This window comes from Palaemon carinicauda, chromosome 27 (assembly GCF_036898095.1).
Source record: "Palaemon carinicauda isolate YSFRI2023 chromosome 27, ASM3689809v2, whole genome shotgun sequence".
Taxonomy (NCBI): Eukaryota; Metazoa; Arthropoda; class Malacostraca; order Decapoda; family Palaemonidae; genus Palaemon; species Palaemon carinicauda.
In genome coordinates, this window is record NC_090751.1 from 70,035,619 (window position 1) to 70,058,143 (window position 22,525).

The window sequence follows — 22,525 nt, forward strand, 5'->3', positions numbered from 1 at the left end:
TGCAAAGAATGATTGGAGATGAACAGTTGAGAGTGGTAGCTTATGTAAGTAAAGCATTTAATAAGGCTGAGCGAAAGTATTCCACGATTGAAAGGGAGTTGGATGCGATAAGGTTTTGCGTGAAAGGGTTGAAGGTATTTTTGTATGGTGTGAAATTTATTATGCGTACTGACCATCAGCCCCTAGTGTACATGATTAGGAAAGAGTCTGTGAATGCTAGGGTTGCGAGGACAATAGAGGATTTGAATGAATTTGACTTTAAGCTAGAATATGTATCTGGGAGTAAGAACGTGATAGCAGATGTGATGTCAAGAATGCATGGTAAGATAGAAGATAGTAGCGAGAATGATAGTAATTTTGAAAGGTTGCTGGAAGATTTAGTTGGTGGTACAAACTTTTGAAGGGGATGACATGGTGTATAAATGTATTTTTTGAGTGGGTTGAACAAGTTTAAATTGAAGGGTTTGAATAGGGGTATACCTGCTAGTGTAGATGAGCTTAGAATGAGTGTTGGGAATGAAGTATCGAAAGAAATGGCATATAAGAAGGATGATAGTGTGCTTTTTGGTGAATTGTTATCAAAAGTATTGTTGGTAGTAAGTATGTTGTATGGTGTCACTGTTTATTTGTATTTTTGGAGGAATCGTCCGATGCAATACCGGGCAAATAAGGAGACTGAAAGGGAGTATATATTGAGGTTACAATGTAATGAAAGATGTTGCAAGTTGTTGAGTGAGAAGGAGGATTGCCCGAGTGACTTGAATCTGAGTGGTATGAGCATGGAAGATAGCGAAGATGAACATACGTGTGACAAGAATGACCCTATTGATAGAGAAGTAAACATTTGTATGCATGGTGTAAAAGGAAGAATGATGACGTATGTGGGTATAAATGAGAATGAATACTGTAGTTCAATTGATACAGACGAGCAAGTGTCATTAGTGAATATGTCTGTTATCAAGGAAATAGAGTGGTACAATTGGGAGATGAAAAGGCAACGTATGAGTGTGAGAATTCATGGGATAGGTAAAGGAAGTTTGCTAGTTTGGGAAGAAATGCATTTGAAAGTAAAACTGGGAAGTATGGAGGTGGAACATAATTTCATTGTAATGGGAGAGAATGAGATGCCTAGTTGTTTTTTGATAGGAATTGATTTTTTATGATCTATCAGTTGATATTGGTAGTGGTTTGCTTCTGAAGAATGGATGTGAAGTAGTTGTGATAGAAGATAATAGTGTATTTATGGCGAATTTTGTTGGCATGGTTGATATTACGAGGAGAGAGGATGATCTATTAACTAAAGAGGAGGTGGAAGAAATGCAAGATGAATGTGTGGAAATTAAAAGGTTACGTGAATGTATGTTGAATAGTATTGAGGTAGAAAAATGGCCGTCTGATTTAGAGGTGTATAAGAAAGTTAGTAGAGACTTATTGTGTGTAAGAATATTTTTTTATTTTCTACATAAAGGAATGGATGAAGATATATATGTTCCTGTGTTTCTGTTGCATGCAGCTGTAAGTATGTGTATGTTAGTGCATGACAGATATGGGCATATGGGTAAGAATAAATTGTGGGAATGCATGTGTGAGAGATTGTTTACGCCTGGGTTGAGTCAAATATGTATGGATGTAGCGACTACGTGTGAAGATTGCCAGAAAGGGAAGTATCAGAGAGTGCATGCTAATCCGCCTGTTTTGAGATTGCATATGAAAGAGCCATTTGAAATGTTTGTGATTGATTGCATTTCGTTGCCTACAACTGCGAGAATACATGTGGGAATGATTGTTATGGTTGATCACATGAGTAAATTTACCTATGCAATACCCATCAAGGATAAACGGAGTGAGACTATTGCAAGAATGGTTGGTCAAGTGATGTTGCCGATGTGTGTGTAAGCCTGCGAGAATGTTAGTGATAATGGCCCTGAGTTTATTGGATGGGAGTTTGAGCAGATGTTAAGAGAATGGGGTATTGAACATGTGTATTCGACTCCTTATATGCCAAGTTCGAATGGGTTGGCTGAAAGGACTGTAAGAACATTAACTGAAATTTTGCGAATAATGAGTACATGTGATAATGATTGGGATTTGTATGGTGGTAGAGCGTTGTAGGCTTATAATGCAACAGTGCATAAGAATACGGGTATGTCTCCATGTAAGTTTGTGTTAAATTTTGAAAAGATAGTAGGACCGAGGTTGGGTGTGTCAGAGGATGATAGAGATGTGTGGAGGAAAGCAAATGAGAGGTTTGAAAGCTTCAAAGTTGGTGAGAGAGTGATGAAAGAAGTAATTGAAAAGGGTAAGTTTGTGTGTGGATGGTAGTGTGGAAAGAGTTAGGGTACACCACAACCAGTTGCGTAAATGGAAGGAGGTACCTGAGTATATCCAAGAGAATGGGATGAGTAAATGGTTGAAAAGGAACAAGTGTGAACCTAGTATGTATGAGGAATTAGGTCTAGAATGTAAACAGTTGGTGTTAGTAGAATATATGAAAAGGAAGAATACGAGAGCTTTGAGTAAGGATGAAATAAGGGGAAATTTTAAAAGTAAAAGTGAAAATAGAAATAAGTATGACAAGGGTGTAAATAAGCAAGTGAGTGTGGAAGATAAATGTATTAATACAGATGAAACGTGGCTGAGTATGAATGATACTTTTAGTGTGTGTGGCTTTTCGTTAGATGATGTAAAAGAAAGAATGAATAATGCAAGAGTGAGAGATAGGAGAATGATAAGTAGCATGAATGAATCTTTTGCTAAAGTTGAGAATGTTTTTGATGAAATGGATGAATTGTTGACAGAAATTAGTGTAATTTTAGGGCCAGATGAGAACGAAGTATATGGGATTGTACATATATTAGATGATAGGGATTTAGATAGGAATAGTGTTAATGTAGCGAATGATTGTGATAAGGAAGAAGTGAATGAGAGAGTGTATGAAGGCCCAGTTACTCGGAGTAGAGGTCCCGTTCCTGACTGCGACTGGGTAATGAAAAAAATAATGTAAGCGGTTGTGTGAAAATGTAGAAGGATTTGGCAAGGTAATGGGGGAGGATTGTGGAGGATCAATTTTTATTTATTTTTATTATTTTTTTGCCAAATCCAGAGAGAGAGAGAGAGAGAGAGAGAGATAGTTAGTGTATCGATTGTTTGTTGCGAGAAAGACTGTTGGAATAATTGACTGTTTGTTTACCTTTTAGCTAGGTTTGAACAGTGGTAAATGTTTCGGAGCGAATGCTTTTTTATTTGACTGCAGCAAGCGTCAGTTCTGTGTGATTTGAATGCTGGATTATAATTTTTATTCTTTTACCAGCGTGGAAGTGTTCAATTATTTCGAAAACCGTAATTCCTCCTTGGAGAGACTTACTCCTTTGGAGAGAGTTCCCTTGAATGTTTAATTGATTGTTGATGACCTGGCTTTTATAAGGAACTTGATATGACTGCTCAGATTTAGATTAATTGTTGATGACCCGGACTGAATGAAGTTCCGATTGCTGTTGATGATGATGATGATGATGATAAAAACGACCCCAATCAGGGAAGTAGTTGTGGCAAATTGCCACCCAGTGGACTGTTGACCACCAAGCTGTGATAGTGATAGTTTGCCGTAAAAGACAGTTCGGCTTTGTGTTGAGGACAGTGTTGGTGTCCCATAAAATATAATACATACTTATTACATATTGGTTGTGGTCTATTTTAGTTTTAAGTTTTGTTAGGGTTTATTTGATTGTGGAAGGTTTTTTTGTTAATTATATATTTAGTGTTAAGTTTTTTTATTAGTTTAAAGTGTTATTAATTTGATTGTGGATGGTTTATGTTAAGCGTTTTAGTTTGTAAGAAATATAGTATTAAGGTTATGTTTTGATTTTGTTTCCCTTCAGTCTAAGAGTCCAGTTTACGATAACGTAAGGGGAAAGTTTGTGTTGAGGAGACAATTGTCAGTAAGTAAGATTTAAGGGTGTGGGGGTTGTTCTTGTGACATCCCGCCACATCAAGATGGCCGCCTGCGGAGATGGCAGTGCTTCGCTTAACACAACTAAGTAATGTTAATTTAACTGTGAGAAGGGAGCTGTAAATTATACACAGGAAATATTAAATACTCAACTTTCCAGGGGCTGAAGATGCTGGAGATTGCATGATAATATTCCAGAAAACAGTAACAACACCGAGAGAAACGTGGGAGAGCACCGTGCTTAAATGCTACGTTCAAAGGAATAATGCGCTGTAGTAGTACAGGGAGGGGGTCCACCGGGTACCTTGATAACAGCTCCCCTTCGTTCGCCCTTCTTCCCCCTCAAAGAGTAAAATCTATTCGGGGTAAGATTGCTATTGTATTGAAAGTCAAAACAAGAATTTACCGGTCACCAGAAATGACCCTTTTTGGCAGGTGTCTAATGAGGTTTGTTCTCCGCCAAGTAAACACCTGATAACAGCTCAGGTAGCTGGTATGGGAGCGTCATTGTTATGTAAGTCTCTATATGTATGTTCGTACGTTTACTGTCCTTATAAAATGTAAAGAAACCTCTCTCAATAAATCAGTCCTCTGAAGAAGTATCACGAAACTAGTCAGGACTTAATCTTATATTTCACATTTTTATTTTCCCTGTGGTTCTGCATATATATATATATATATATATATATATATATATATATATATATATATATATATATATATATATATATATATATATATATATATATATATATATATATATATATATATATATATATATATATATATATATATATATATATATATATATATATATATATATATCCTTTCTCCTTCCAATGATATTTCATCTTCCATTGCTTATACCAATCACATCATCTCTGTCTTTCTTCTGTCTGTCTTGACCACAACTTCCTGTGATATTTCGTGTGTTCTGGTAAGCAAGCATTGCAAATCTTGCAGTGTTCTTCTAAAAAGCACAGCATCATCAGCATAGTCTAGGTCAGCTAATATCCTGTTACCAATTTAGTCCAATCCTTCTCCACCATCCTCAATTGTTCTATGCATTACAAAATCCATGAGGAGGATAAACAACATAGGTGACAACACATTCCCTTGGAGTACTCCACTGTTCACTGGAAATTCATTGGATAAGACTCCATTAACATTAACTTTGCACTTTTTATGCTCATGAACAGACTTAATAAAATTTACATATTTAGAGGAACTCCATAATAATGCAGGACTCTCCACAAAATTGGCCAGCGCACACTATCGAAGGCTTTTTCATAGTCCACAAATGCCATCAAAAGTGGATTTCCATATTCTACACATTGCTGTCCAAAATATCTTGAAATGAAAATGTGTTCAGTACAGCTTCTACCTTTTCAAAATCCTGCTTCTTCATCTCTCATCTTTTCATCAATCTTTCTCTCCAGTCTCTTTAGCATGAACCTACTGTCACAGACAAATATATTGTTTTAAACAAAGGCTAAGCAGTAAAGTAAATGTGCAGAAAGTAGGGCGGATATTGCCGAGCTATCACCTTGTCTCCCTGATCCATGGGTTTTTGGGAAGCAGTTTGAGCCGCTTTCATTTTTGCTAGGGTTTTCTGATGACCCAAAAACACGTGTACTGAATCCGTTTCCATGTCAACAGGTACACCGGGGAGAGGAGACGCAGAGTGAGAACCAGTATGGTGCAGTTACGTCACCTGCCACCCATAGGCGAGACAAGCCCTTCACCTCCAGCAATGTAGGGGAAATAAGAACGCACCATCTGTGCGAGAAAAGGCAGTTAAGTTCAAGTCCTACTCGTGAGTGGGCAATCTTCACTAGGCCCACCGGCCATGGTAAGCCTACCACAGCCATGGTGGACATCCATACGCCAGTAACCCCACACGACGTCAGTAGTTTCTTTTAATTTAAATGTCTCCCCGTCCGCTCTCCCCAGGTATTGTACCAGTTTAAAGTAAATTCCATTGTAATTGACTATTGAAATGATTTAAGAGCCAGCGAGAAACTTATTAATCTTCTGTCATGCACCCTCTAATTCACTCGCTTAAAAGAAGATTTCTGCTCATTCTAATTGTGAAAATTAACTTAGACAATAAATCTTACTTTACGATTTAACCATCGTCTAATTCACCGCCTCCTCTCCTGTATGATTTGATTATTACACCATGCCCTTATGACAATACTATACATTTACATGACAATTGACGTAAGTGTGAGGCCTCTATGATTATTGCAATGTCAGTTCTCTTATTTTGCCATTTTCACCAACACTCCTAGCTCCTATTCATCAGGTTTTGCCTCGTCATGCCACATTCTATAAGATAATCTTGTAAGTAATCTGAGAGTCACTTCATTTTTGGCCAAAATCGTCTTGGCAGTTATTACTTCGTATCCAGGGGCTTTCCATCTCTTAAGCTGTTTAAGGTATATCAATCAAAATATTCCCTTCATATCTCCTATTCATGACCTCACTAAAGTGTTCCATCCAACATTGCCTTTCTTCATCTGTTTTTATAACAGAGCCATCTATCATTTTGATGGGAGTTATATAATCGCCTCGGACCTCGGGTATTAATATTTTCAAGTGTAACAGATTTAATGTAAAAAGAAACAGGTGAGTTTGGAACTCTAGAGCTTTTATACCTTGCCAGCCGTAACATATACAGTATGATATATTTTGGTTCCAAGACCACGGGACTAGTCTATGATATGATATAATATAATATAATTATATATATATATATATATATATATATATATATATATATATATATATATATATGTATATATATATATATATATTATATATTTTTTATGGCTCGGCCATGTCGTCCTGATGGAAGGTTCCTTTAGGTAGCTTTCTAAGGGATATTTGCTACAGTGATACTCCCAGAGAATTAACTGAAGGTCTCCAGAATTCTAACTCCTGGCACGATTTATCCATAATATAAATTTAAGGATATCGCATAATATCAGTGGACGTATTTTTAGATAAGACACATAGCAATCTTCACCCCGAATAGATTTAACTCTGAGGGAGAAGAGTGATGAACAAAAAGGGAGCCGTTATCTAGGTACCCGGTGGACCTCCTATCCGCACTACTACCGGCCGCCATTCCTTTCTTGTATTTAAGCAGGAATAGCCACAGATAGCGTAGTTCCGGGTGGGGTCATCAAGAAAGAAGGTTGGGTCCATCAGGACGACATGGCTATCTCACCCAAAAATAGATTTTTCGCTTTGCTGAAAATCCGTTTTTTGGTCTCGGCCATGTCGTCCTGATGGAAGCTTACCAGAGAATTAACTTGAAAGTACTATATCTGTGGATTTGTGTAAGTGCCTTTACTTTGAATGGGTTCCTTATCTGGTCTGATAGACCTGTATATGACATTACCGTTATCTGTCATATCCACTAAGCTTGGAACTGGCTTAGGGCTTCCTGCCCCCTGCAGGGAAAGTGTCGGCTTCGACTATAACGATTCAAAGTTTGCATATCTGTAAGAACAAAAGGGAAACTTTCTAGAGGTTACCTTTTCATGCTTTGGACATCTGTACTGATTCAAGCTTCTATTTATAGGAATAGAATAAAACTCTCGGTTGCTTTATTTTTACCAACTGAGGATAAAATAAGATGCAGCAACATTTTCTATATTTTATTTTTTTACAATAAATTATGAAATGTGGATGTAACAAAGTAGAAATCTGACCTTGCATAGGTAAACATCATGGTTATATATACTTCTGACCTGTAAGGGAAGAATATACATATATAAATTCATTATTAGATTAATGCCACTCAATGTGAATGTGAAACCAAATCTGTCTAGTTTCACTCAGATGTTGGACATGCGTCAACACTGTTTAAATGTTAACACAGCACTGGTGTTATTGGTCAGATTCTGCACCTGTATAGAACAGTCTATTAATCACCATAATGATTTGCACTAGAAGGCATTAATATTCCAAAACAGTCCACTGTTCATCACTTTGCTCAAAATTCGTTATATATATATATATATATATATATATATATATATATATATATATATATATATATATATATATATGTTCCGGCATAGATACAACCCTCCGCTATTTATGGGGTTATACTTTCGACGTAGCTGAAAGACGAGCCATGATAATTTTAGTGAGGGATAACTACCCCTATCCCCTAGTTAGCGGGTGGGGGTTGGGGTAGACTGGCTACCCCGCTCACTCACACCTCTCGGCTGAGTAACCACTTTTACTTTTTGGCTCGGTAGAGGACGGACATGCTGCCGTGCTTTCCCGTAATGACTTGCCTTGATTATTTTTCTGTCGTTTTTTCTTTTTCTCTTGTGTGTGTTTTCATTTATCTTATACATATATATGCATGTATATATGTATAAATGGAAATATACGTTTATGTTGTTAGATACTTGTAACTTTAATTACTGTTGACAACGTATCTAACGGCCTCCGCCATAAGGGAGTTGTCATTGTGTTGATACTACTCCCCTACCTTGCGCTAATGGTCGGCAGGTTCTTAACACTCCCGTGTGTTTGCTTCATTACTGAGTTAAATTGTATAACAGTTCAGCTCCCTTTCGAGGAATTATCTTACAAGGAAGGTGACTTATTCCCCCAAAAAAGCAGCGACGTAGAACACAAGGCTATGGCCGCCCTGTTCATTATCCTGCGCTTCATGTGGTAGCTTGTGAGCTGCCCACGTTACGAGGTAGCAATCGTTGTCAACCTTCAACTTGAACAAGGCTTGTTGATGGGAAGCAGACGAGTTTTGCTACTGCTACCTCGTCGCTGAAGACTGTGCTTCTTGCCCTTGAAATGGGGAAAAGCAAGTCTAAGGCTTGTTCCTCCTTCGAGGGGAACTTCTCTCTCTCTCTCTCTTTCGTTCGCAAGAGAGATTGTTACGCCTAAGCTTTTTTCCCATAGAGCTGGGAGAAATTGTCTTAGGCGAGGCTCTCGTTCGCGAGAGAGAGATTTTTACGCCTATGCTTTTTTCCCATAGAGCTGGGAGAAAGCTTGTCTTAGGTGATGTCCTCCTTCGGGAGGACTTCTCTCTCGTTCGCCAGAGATATTATTATGCCTACGCTTTTTTCCCATAGAGCTGGGAGAAAGCTTGCCTTAGGAGATGTCCTCCTTTGGGAGGACTTCTCTCTCGTTCGCGAGAGAGAGATAATTACACCTGCGCTTTTTTCCCATAGAGCAGGGAGTAAGCTTGTCTTAGGCGATGTCCTCCTTCGGGAGGACTTCTCTCTCGTTCGCGAGAGAGATATTATTACGCCTACACTTTTTTCCCATAGAGCTGGGAGAAAGCTTGTTTTAGGCGATGTCCTCCTTCGAGAGGACTTCTCCCTCGTTTGCGAGAGAGATATTATTACTCCTACGCCTTTTTCCCATAGAGCTGGGAGAAAGCTTGTCTTAGACGATCTCCTTCGGGAGAACTATCCTCTCATTCACAAGAGATAACATGTAGGAGTAGGAGTTTGCTGATCCACCAGGGGCGGTGGCAGAGCTCTCTCCGAAGCAGGTTTCCCCTTCGGGGGAACGAGTCTTTCGTTCTCGAGAGAAGACCGCCTCTGGTCATCGGCGGTCGCCCCTTCCGCTTATGGTTTTCCTTCAAGGGCGGAGCGAGAGCCTTATCTTAAGCGACATTCTCCTTGACCCTTCGGGATCTCGTTACTGTATGATCACCCTTTGGGCTGGCGTGATCGTGAGCCTTCGGGCTCTCGTCATGTTGATCCTGCGGGTTCTCATAACAGTAGGAATCCTTCGGGACTTCGTTGTGCTGATCCTTCGCGTGAGCGGGCTCATGTGACTAGAAACCTTCGGGTTTCAGTTACGCTGAACCTTCGGGCTCTCATAACAATGGTAACATTCAGCCTTCAGTACCTCGTGCCATCAATCACGCTGACCTTTCGGGGTCTCGTGAGAGAGGAAACTCGGTTCTTCGTTACGCTAACCCTTGGGGTTCTCGTAATATTAGTTACGCTGAACCCTTGGCCTGTCGTAACTTTAGTCACCCTGACACTTCGTTGTTTTGTGACAGGGAAACTTTGGTTTCTCGTTACACTGACCCTTCTGGGTCTCGTAATATTTGTTACGCTGAACCCTTGGGCTATTGTAACTTTAGTTACGCTGAACCCTTGGGCTCTCATAACTTTAGTTATGCTGAACCCTTGGGCTCTCGTAACTTTAGTTACGCTGAGCCCTTGGGCTCTCGTAACTTTAGTTACGCTGAACCCTTGGGCTCTTGTAACTTTAGTCACTCTGACACTTTGGTGTTTTGTGACACGGAAACTTCGGTTTCTCGTTACGCTGACCCTTCGGGGTCTCTTAACATTAGTTAAGCTGAACCCTTGGGCTCTTGTAACTTTAGTTACGCTGAGTCTAAGCGCTGAACCCTTGGGCTCTCGTAACTTTAGTCACTCTGACACTTCGGTGTTTTGTGACAGGGAAACTTCGGATTCTCGTTACGCTGACCCTTTGGGGTCTCGTAACATTAGTTACACTGAACCCTTAGGCTCTCGTAACTTTAATTATGCTGAATCCTTGGGCTCTAGTAACTTTAGTCACTCTGACACTTTGGTGTTTTGTGTCAGGAAAACTTCGGTTTCTCGTTGCGCTGACCCTTCGGGGTCTCGCAACACAGGCTACGTTAGGCCTTTGGTCCCTCGTGCCCTTAGTCACGCTGACCCTTCAGGGTCTCGCAACACAGTTCACGTTGAACCTTTGGGTTCTCGTGACCATAGTCATTACTTATACGGCAGAGAGTTTGCGGACTCTCATTATGTTGATCGTTTGCGCTCACACAACACAGGCTATCGTGAACCTTCGGGTGAGCGTAGCAGTGAGTACTCTCGCAACACTGAGAGCTCACGGGCGCACGACCAAATTGGCACGCACGACCAACCTTATGCGCGTGAACAACTAGGCGCACGCAATCAGTTGAAGTGCCCGAACAACTCTTATAACAGAGAGTTTTTCTAACTCTCGTTGCGCGAAGTGTTCACGCGCGTGCAAGAGTTTTACTCTCATGACAGAGAGTTTTCGAACTCTCGTCCCGTGAAGCGTTCGCGAGCGCCCGTAACCATCTCGGTGCGCACGGCCAACTTAACGCACGTAACCATCATCATCAAGAGTTTTTCTCTTATGACAGAGAGTCTTCTGACTCGTCACACAAAGGGTCCGCATGCGTGGCCATCGTCATCAAGAGTTTTACTCTTATGACAGAGAGTCTTCTGACTCTCGTCGCAAGTGTTCGCGCGTGCAAAAACCCGGAGGGATGCCTGCTGCCCAGGGGCTTCCGACTCTCTACAGGTAACTATGACACAGTTTCTTTGGGTTCTGGTCTTGTGAACCCCGGTAGGTTCACGTAACACGATTCCTGAAAATTCCATCAGGAATCAGCGACAGAGTTCCAGCGGGTTCTCGTCACAACATCCCTTAGGGTCGTGAGAAAGGAATTCACAAATAGATTTTGAACCCCTAGGTTCTCATCCGAATCTCTTGGTTTCCGCGATCCAGAGTTTTTTCTGAAAACTCTATGGTCAACCTCTCCCCTCCCTATGGGATGGGTCTTCCAAATGTGTGACTTAATACGTCACTCTACACTCCAAGCTGATTACTGTGTCAGCTAGGCTGGTTTCACCAACACTGATCTTTTCGTTTTCGAACGAACCACCGTCATCTTCCCTCAACCCTCCCACTTCGAGTGGTTTGGTTAGCAGACAGAAATTAGCGGGGAATGAAAAATTCTTTACATTCCAGTTCATTTCCCCTGCAGGCCTTGCCTGAATTAAACGGTAGTTTTCTCACTAGCGAGAAAGCGTTCGATGGCCACTCCTTCGGGTAAGCGGTTGATGGCAATTATGTCTGGTCTTCTTGAAGCAAACACCCCCATACGAGACTTCACCCTCTTCGGGAGACTCATTCCTGAGAAGTTTTACAGAACTTCAATGAGTGTTGTTAAAACTTCATGAAGGCAGTAAGCCTTTCCGGAGCATGTGCTCTAGCCAAGACAAAACCGTGAGGTTATCGTCTTAAACTCGGGTTCTACCGTTTGATTGAGTCAGCATGTCCCGTCATTGTACCCTGGATACAACGACTTGCCGTTTTACACGATAGGCATCTGAGACCTTTTATTCTACCCTTACATGGTTATTGTCTCGAACAATTAGTCCCGAAGGAACAGTGTTAGCTGACGTTAAAGAACGATAGCAACGGCCTGGGCAACTTTTCATTACGTTTACGAAAGTTTCAAACTCCGCCTACAGGTATCCAGACATCCGTGTCTGTTTATGAACACTGGCTAGCCCATCCCATAAAGAGAAGGGGCAAACCAAAGGAGAAATGATCCCTTCTATAACTGTATATTTTGTTTGAGAACATGTGCGCTCTCATTCAAGAAAATATTACAGTTAGTCAACGATCAAAAATTCCTTGGGCAATAATGTTGCGATTCGTCACACATACATTATTCCCGCAACCGGATTTGTTGCAAACGTTTCCTGGAGGCAGAGAATACGCATGCGCCAGCGCAGATGGACAAGTACATATGCGTGCAAGCGATCTTTCTACCAATAAGGGCTATATACATCTTGCAATTAGAACTTCGTTCTATTAAGTTGTATAGTTATATCCCTTACTGAAACCAGGTTATTCAGTACATTGCATGGCTACTTTCCTGTAACCAGACATACGGCATTTACGTTCTGCCTTCTTGTAGGCACTTTTTTTCCTTTCTCCTGATCTGAAGTTTTAGTTTCCTTCAATGACAATGACTGGAAACTTCTAATAAGCATATCTGTCCCCTAATAGGGAACATACTGATGCTATTTTACTTATTGGAGATGGAGAAGTACGAACGTTTACGTCCTAAAAAAAGGAAGAATCTCCGTTACGAACGTTTTCAACGTTCTCCAACTGAGTTCCGGAGACGACTTTAAGTCGAGCTACGCATGTATGCTTGTCATGTTCACAGTTTGGTGCTACTACTACGTAATAGACTTATGCTTACTACCCATCCAGCAATAAATTGAAGATACATCTCAATCTCCTCTTGGGGTTGGTTTGATGCATTCGGTAATTACCGTCTGGTTTTCTGTGCGGAAGGCGATTTCTGTGGAGATTCACTCTTATAACATAAGCTTTACTGATTAACTGGTTTACCATTGGGTATCGGCAGGGCCGGATTTATGCATGTGGAGGCCCACCCTGCTTGAGGCGGGTGGCTAGCGAAGCAAGCCTCACCAGGGGGCGCTGTAAGCTCCACCAGGAAATCATCATTGCGGGTTCTGCCAGTAATGAATTTTGGTCATCTTAATCACGTGTGCAAAATGACCTCTCCTGACTCTGTACACTCAAGTATAAAATGATTATGAAAAGCAATTTCCAATAAATAGCATATGTTTTATTACCATAAATCTAAATATGTTAGTTTGCCTTCCCTCATCAGGACTCTTCACACCTGACTGTACAAACTGACCATTTTTCGAAGGTGATTACGAAGCATGACCCATACTCAAACAGTGCCGCCAATCTTAAAATCAAAACCAAAGTTTCTTCGTAGAATAGAAAAACTATAGCGGTATCTGTATTTACAGACCAAACACTTTACGAGTCTTGATCCTTGCAAATTTGGTGATCAATATGTCAAAGTCAATGTCTCTGAGGATGTCTTATTCAATGCTCATCAAAGCCAGGTGACTGAGTCGATCATGATGCATTATAGTGCGAAGTCTGTTTTTGATATACTTCATTTTGCTGAATGAACGTTCTCCAGAGCAATTTGTGACCATAAGCACCAAGTACATCCGTAGCATTATCTCAACATTAGGAAAAGTATCTGCAACTTTCTTGTCTAGCAGCAATTTGTAAAGGAAATGTTCCTTCCCAAAGCTATCAGTCTCAACCTAATCATCCAGAAACTGGGTGAAAAAAGCTGCAAACTGTACAAGTTCAACACCAAGTGATCGATCCAGATCATCTTTATATTTCCAAACTAATTTTACTGCAGCTGCTTCTATTTTAGTACAGCTCAGTGATTCCAGTCCAGATAAGAAACCGAAAAGGGAACAGGTGCTCCCGTAGGCTTTCAAACGTTGATTAAGGGAACTCAAAAACTGATCAATTACTGGAAGAAAGTTATCAACATGAAAGTTTTCAGAGTGAGAAAGAGTTACTTCCTCAGATTGTCCATAATCCAACGGATTCAGGCGCACATTGCGGTGATGAATGCATGGTGGAGAATATTCATCGGTTCCCGATAAGTCCTGTCCCTTCTTCTCATAAACATGAGAGCACTCTCGCTTTTCACGTACAAAACATTCCAAGGACTCCAACACTGCTACTGCTGTGTTCAGATCAAGTTTTGGGTCTTGCAGTGTTACTTGTAGCATCAACTTGGCCAAGAATGTCATGCCAAAAAACAACATAAATGGCAGTCTCTAATTTGAGCATCTTGTTATGGAGTCCATTGGCCTCATACCATGCTTTGGCTAGCTCATTTTCATCACTTGCTATTTTGGAAAGAGCTTCACAGATTGGGTGATATCCTTGTATAAGTACTTTCACGGCATCTGCTCGACAGGACCATCGTGTTGTAGAAACCCTCTTTGGCACCGATACTGGACCAGATTCAACAGCTTTCAGTAGGTCTGTAAGGATTGCATACCGATGTGTAGAAGCTGTGAAAAACACATAAACTGGCTCAAGAAAACTGAAAAATGTGAGAGCTTCCTGACAACATTCAGCTGCAGCTTTTCCAACTAGGTTCAGTGAATGACCAAAACAGGGTATCCAAACTGCATGAGGATTTTCAGCTGCCACTTTGGCTTGCAGGCCATTATATCTCCCACTCATAGCAGAGGCGTTATCATATGACTGACCACGACAATTTTGAACGTCAATGTCATTTTCTTCAAGAAGAAACGCCGCTGATTACGCAGACAATGGTACAAATACATACATTCAATAAATAACCTCACAGAAACCAAAAAATATATAGAAATATTTGAAGTCAGACTTACCTACAAACCATCCTTTCTAATTTTGTCAACCAACAATGCATTCAAAAACAGATAGGAGGTAATTTTAGGGGTAACTGTAAACATAGCCTAAATTTCTAATAATATCACGTTTTTTAATTTGGTTTTACTGTAGTTTTCCGTGATGAAAAAAGATAAATCATAAATATCCACAATTTTGTTTTATTCCTGACATAAAAACTTTTATTCCTTATATATTTACTGAAATTAAAAATAATTTAAGCCTGGGTCCTTTTTTTGAGGCCCCCTAAAACGTGGAGGCCCCCTAAAATGGGGAGGCCCCTGGGCAGGTGCCCTCTTTGTCCCCCCCCCCTAATTCTTGTAATAAAGCTTCCCGTCAAATCTTCTTATTAATTGTCTAGTATTTTTTACCTTTACTTACTATTCCTTAATTGTATTTTAATCCATTCTTGTTTAATACTTGATGTTTCTCTCAAGAAATAACATAAGAAAAGTTATATGGGTGAGGGGTACAAGTGCCGAGTTTTTCCTTTACTAGACATAAAAAGGTTGAACAATCACTTACAAAGCAGTCATAAAAAGAATGGGTTTTACATAAATCTGTAGCGTTGAATTCAGAAGTCTTGACACTGGCTGAAGAGTTAGATGTTTCCTTGTTTAATTGGGCCTATACGTCAATCATAGGCCATCTGCCGTCGCTGAAGTATGAGCCTTCGTCAGGTGTTGGGAAGGCTGGCGCGATGTTCTAGTCACCTCGGTCACTCTGGGACGTCACGCCAAACACACACTCAGTCTATCAGGTGCGGGCGTAATAGTTCTGTTCGTCGTCCTTCGTTTCAAGGGATAAAATGGTTCCCCTTAATTCCTCGGCTGCTAAACGGTCTTGAATATACGCCGTCCTTCAGTTAATGTATGGGCAGCCACAACTCGCTGTTCGCCTCGAGTCCGGTTAGTTAAAGTAGGTCCTTAGACCTGGTATAATTAGTGACTTTTGGGGAAGGAGAGAGAGAGATCACCTCTCACTGTTGCTTATATATCGTCGTCCTGGGCGTGTCAAGCTATCCTTAATCACGTGACTATTTGCTCGATTTTCGCGCCTCATTCGTCTGGGCCCCATGAGTCATCCAAGAATGGAACAGGACATCGGGAGATGTTTATGGGAAGTATCCCTGGACTCAGTGAAATTAACTGAAAACAACCTGCCTAACTTCTCGTTCACTCTCATGTCTCTCCACAATTCTTTCTATATCTTTACAATTACTACTAACTGTATTTGTCACTCTATTTCCTATTAACTAATAATACTCATGAATAAAGGCATCAATAACATACATAAACCTTCTGCATATGAAATTTATCCAAAAATAATCATTGGTCTGACATGTCTGACACAACTCGGCCAGCTACTAGGATTCTTATAGAATCCTCATGCCACAAAATAACAAACTTATTCCTTGGGTTTCCCAGTAATAGCTACTAGTAACTCATTAATCCTTTCCAATTTTCTGAAAATCAAATACTTCACCACATTATAGGTTACCACAGTAATAAACACAATCAAAAATACATTACACATAGTTAGAAATGGTGCAACATCTTGCTTGTAAAATAGAACATAATCATTATCAAGTGGCATTGCCACATTTTCTACCACTGCTAATTTGTCTAGCTTAAAATGGTTAATCTTGGTTTCATAACTCTTTGCAATGGAAGACTGATTTAATTCATGATGTAAAAACACACTTGGTACATATAGTTTCCCTTAAATTGAACTCAACTTAAGACCTTTGTTAGTGAGCTGATGTTATAAATCACAGACCCACGAAGACTATCTCGCCAAGACACTCATGTTATACATGAATGGATCGATATGAATACATAACTAATATTTAAAACGATAGATTGACATTACTATAATCTAAAAATGGCATTCCAACACTAGAGAATTCTGAATTCTATTTTCATCTTTACCTCATCTTTAAACTTCTTCAAATCAACTTTCCATTGGAGTCAGCAGATGACTCACGCAATCCCAGACGAAAAGCTGTTTCTGATTGGTTGGATGAGGATGGGGTGGGGAGATGGGTGGGGTTGGCTATTCAAGAGGGTGTAACAGAGGTTGGGGGGGGGGTACCTGGGATGTTCCAAAAGATAGAAGATTACGTCACTGCTGAGGCATTTTGAACGGTTCATCTTGCTTTCTGGTGGCCATTGCTAAAAACCTATTTCTTTTTCAATTTGTGCCTTTGTTAAACTGGTGAATGAGATGATAAATGACCTCTGGGTTATTCCAAACAACAACAACAACAACAACAACAACAACAAATGCAGTTCACTTTAAGACAACAACCTCAGACATGTCCTTGTTCATGTCTGGGGTTTTTGCCAGTTTTCATCACCTAGCTGGCCAGTGATTGGTGATAGGGGAAGACTTTAGCCTGATCGTTTAGAGCAAACCAACCTAGTATGGGTGGCAATGACTAGTACAGCTTTGATGATCATGGTAATACGCAAACCTTTCACCACGTTAAGTTATCCCACTTAGAAAGGGTTATTCCAGGTACTTATAAATACGCACATTTTGGATATAGTGGGTATTACCAATGCATTACTCAAGCTGAAACCTCTCTCTCTCTCTCTCTCTCTCTCTCTCTCTCTCTCTCTCTCTCTCTCTCTCTCTCTCTCTCTCTCTCTCTCTCTCCTCGACGTCGTCTCCCAAGAGGGAGCTAATCCTATAATAGTCTCCACCGTTATAAATGAAAGACCCACTTGATTTCATCACTTGATTACGCTCGTCCGAGTTCCAAATAGATCTTGAGCCTCGCTTCCCAATTGTTAGGACACGGGAGGCTACATTCGGATGCCCTGCTGAGGACGACTTTCGTTGAAAGACGATCTTTATTGAAAGCGATACCAATCTGAAGACGAACTTCTTTGGGTGACCTTGGCAACAAGTAACAATTCAAACTGAGGACGACTTCTAGGGAGGAGGAATTCTAGGGAGGAGGACTTTTAGGGAGGACGAGCACTTCTTAGGAAGATTTCTAGGGAGGAAGACGATTTTTAGTAATGGCGGGGATTTCTTGGGAGGACTTCTAGGGAGGAAGAGTACTTCTAGGGAGGCAGGAACTTCTTGGGAGGACAAATACGTCTTGGGAGGACTACTTCTAGGGAGGATTGGGACTTCTTCGGAGGACTTCTAAGGAGGAGAAGAACTTCTTGGGAGGACTTCTAGGGAAGACTTCTAGGGAGGAGAAGAACTTCTAAGGAGGACGAGGACTTCTTAGGAGGACTTCTAGGTAGGAGAAGGAGGACTCCATTGGAGAACTTCTAGGGAGGACAACGACTTCTAAGAAATACGATTTTCAGAGCGGACAATGACTTCTAGGAAGGACGACCTACGGATATATAGGGGAGTAACTCTATGTCTCCGAGTAGCTTTTAAAGGTTTAAAGGCCGCTTATGAATGGCAGAGGCAAGGTGCAGTGATATTGCCCTAGCAAGCAGGACAATGCCATAGAGACTGACCATGTATACATGTGATTAGCTTCCAAGCTAGGACCAAGGAGGGCCAGGCAATGGCTGCTGATGACTCAGCAGGTAGATCTATAGGCTCCCTCAAACACCCCTTATTTAGCTTACAATGATGGTGAGGTTGCAGCGACCAAAGGAAGTAACGCAAACCAATTGCTTCAAATTCCTACAAAAATACTTTTTGAAAAAAAAAGAAATAAACACTCAACTTAACACAAATTGATTCCAATAATATTCGTGAATGGAAATCAAGAAATAAATGTCACGCCCTTCAATGACATTTTAAAATACTCCCACCCAAGTAATTCCAGTCCTAAGTCTTTCTATAGGTCTTGTTCAGGTGAATCCTTCAGGTACTACAACGGGAATAAAATGTACAGCCGTATCTATACCGTACTAGTGTACGCGACCCGTCAAAGTGACTGCTAATTATATAGATATGCACAAACGACCAACTATCACTGATAATATTTTTATAAATTTCTAAAACAAAACACAAAATATTTTATGAACAAAATATATCTAACATCAACGTAACTAAAAAAAAAAAAAAAAAAACGTACCTCAAATTGGGTCCAATAACTCGACATTCGTGATTCGAACCCAAGATATAAATTCAAATATATAATTCAAATCCAAGTCTTTCTATAGAGTCGTGAATATTACAAAACCTTCAAAATTTCATCGGGTGAAAAAAAATAAATCTTGTGGGAGAAGATTGATATTTTATCTAAAGACCACCACTAATAAAAGCATCGGATGTCAACATTTACTGCCATTTCAAGCAACAATTGATCTACAATTGGTGAAATAACTCTCTCTCACTCTCTCTCTCTCTCTCTCTGAGACACACAATCAGATAAAGCAATCAACACCTTTTCAGTGTCACAATCGTTGTGGAGGATTTATTTTTGTTTTATTTTAATTTTTGTTTTTTGCCAAATCCTGAGAGCCTTACCTTATTGCCTTATTTTTTGTTTGGGTTCCCCCAGGTCCCTCAGTGTGAGGCACCTCGTATATCCACCAGAGAGTTGCTAATACATCTTCCGGTGTATTTTGCATCTTCCAGTCTTGGATGGTTTGGGATGCATCTTAGGTATTTATCGAGCTGATTTTTAAACGCATCTACGCTCACTCCTGATATGTTTCTTAGATGAGCTGGCAGCACATTAAATAGTCGCTGCATTATCGATGCTGGTGCGTAGTGGATTAATGTCCTGTGCGCCTTTCTCAGTTTACCTGGAATGCTTTTTGGCACTATTAATCTACCTCGGCTTGCTCTTTCTGATACTTTAAGCTCCATGATGTTTTCAGCAATTCCTTCTATTTGCTTCCATGCTTGTATTATCATGTAGCGTTCTCTTCTCCTTTCTAGACTGTATAGTTTTAAAAATTGCAGTCTTTCCCAGTAATCAAAGTCCTTAACTTCTTCTATTCTAGCAGTATAGGACCTTTGTACACTCTCTATTTGCGCAATATCCTTTTGGTAGTGTGGGTACCATATCACATTGCAGTACTCGAGTGTACTACGCACATAAGTTTTGTAAAGCATAATCATGTGTTCAGCTTTTCTTGTTTTAAAGTGTCTGAATAACATTCCCATTTTTGCTTTACATTTAGCCAACAGTGTTGCTATTTGGTCGTTGCATAACATATTCCTATTTAAAATTACACCAAGGTCTTTAATTGCTTCCTTGTTTGTGATTGTCTCATTATTAGGTCCCTTGTATGCATACACCATTCCTTCTCTGTTTCCATAATTTATTGATTCGAATTTATCGGAGTTAAATACCATCCTATTTATCTCCGCCCATTCATATATTTTGTTTAGATCTCTTTGTAGTGAGTTCCTATCTTCATCACAAGTAATTTCTCTACTTATTCTTGTGTCATCGGCGAAACTTCTCACTACGGAGTTTTCAACATCACAGTCTATGTCTGAGATCATAATAACAAATAGCAGTGCAGCTAATACCGTACCTTGGGGCACACCAGATATTACCTGGGCTTCATCTGATTTCTCGTCATTTGCAACCACTATCTGTTTTCGGTTTTGCAGGAATTCTCTTACCCATTTTCCTATCTTTCCTACAATATTATGCTTTCTCATTTTTTTCTCCAATATGTTATGGTCTACCTTCTCAAAGGCTTTTGCAAAATCTAGATAGATCACATCTGTGTCTTTTTCATTTATCATATTATTGTATATGTTTTCATAGTGAGCTATCAGTTGGGTCTGTGTACTTTTTCCAGGTACGAAACCGTGTTGACCCATATTAAACAGATTACTTTCATAATATGTGATGTTAGACTAACAGGTCTATAATTGCTTGCCTCTAGTCTTGATCCACTTTTGAAGATAGGGGTTATATAAGCTAATTTATGTTTAACATATATCTCGCTCATATCTATACTCTGTCTTAACAGTATTGCAAGTGGCTTCGCGATAGTGTTTGCAGTTTTTTTTAACAAAATCGCTGGAACTCCATCTGGTCCGGCTGCCGATCCATTTTTAATTTCGTTTATAGCCGTAACAATATCTGCTTCATTAATATCTATATCCGTTAGATATTCAACATTTTCTTCTCTCATTTCTGTTTCATTATTCTCATTCGCAATTCTTGGCGTGAACTCACTCTTATATTTTTCTGCTAATATGTTGCATATTTCCTTTTTTTCATTCGTTAGCCGTCCTTCAATTCTTAGAGGGCCTATTTCTATTCTCCTTTTATTCATCTTTTTTGCATAGGAGTAAAGTACTTTGGGGTTTCTTTTTATATTTTGAAGTGTCCTTTCTTCTAAGTCCCTTTTTTCATTTTCTTTCGACTGTATAATCTTTTGTTCTGCATTTTCTATCTTACATTTTATTTCCCTCATTTTCCACACAGTTTTTTCTTTTGCAAGATTTTTCTTCCACTTTTTAATTTTCTGAAATAAGATCCTTCTGTCTCTTGGTATGCACGTCTTTTGTTTATTGTTTTTTTTCGGTACATATTTTTCAACAATTTTCTCCAGTATTTTGTACAGTATATCCGTATTTACCTGTATATTATCACTTATAAATACATTTTTCCATTCTTTATTCAGTTCTTCATTTATTTCTGACCATTTTATATTCTTACTGTAAAAGTTATATTTTCCATATCCTTCCCAAAGTTTTGTGCTTTTATTAATTCTGTGATCACTTGCTTTGGAATGAACTATCAATTCTATGACATTGTGGTCTGAAATTCCCGTGTTATACACTATTATTTCTTTAATAGAGAGAGAGAGAGAGAGAGAGAGAGAGAGAGAAGAGAGAGAGAGAGAGAGAGAGAGAGAGAGAGAGAATTTCATTTGCTTTAGTTTTGCTAAATCGCGCGAGAGTGTGTGTGTGTGTTTGTGTGTCCGCGGTGCGCGCCGAAGAGCAAGTGGTAGTTAGCGAATGATTGTTTGTGGTGAGAAAGACTGTTGGTACAAATGAGGTTGTTTGTTTACATTTTTTAGTTAGGTTACGACAGTGGTGAATGTTTCGGAGCGAATGCTTTTTTTGATTGACTGCGTCCTGAATCAGTTGTGTGAGCGCTGGATTTATTATTTTTCTTTACCAGCGAGGAAGTGATTATTGATTTTCTGAGTAAGTACAGTTTTGTTTATCTTTGCTTATCGTGATTGTGAATGATAGGAACAATTTATTATTTATCTTTGATTATAGTGCGATAGTTCAGTTAGTTAGAAGTGTTCATAAGTGTTTTTCTTTTTTCTTTTTGGCAGGCCGTGATTCCTCCTTTGGAGAGACTCAAGTTTGAAAGTGGATTATTGTTGATGACCTGGCCTGTATTAAGATTTTGTATGTACTGCTCATTTGACTGCTCAACTGTTGACGACCTGGCCTGTGTATTTGGATTGATGATGATGATGATGACGATGATGATGATGATAATGATACAGGCACCTGTGACTCAAGGAGTTGAGGCCGTTATGGCATATTAAGAGAGACTCCTGTTTACCATATAGTGGTAGTTTGCCGTGAAAAGAC

The 22,525-nt window shown here is 39.7% G+C and overlaps 1 pseudogene; it reads right to left on the minus strand.

Annotated features, from left to right (window-relative positions):
- Positions 1-13,563: 13,563 nt before the first annotated feature.
- Positions 13,564-14,425, minus strand: LOC137621212 (uncharacterized; annotated as a pseudogene).
- Between the last annotated feature and the right edge of the window lie 8,100 nt (positions 14,426-22,525).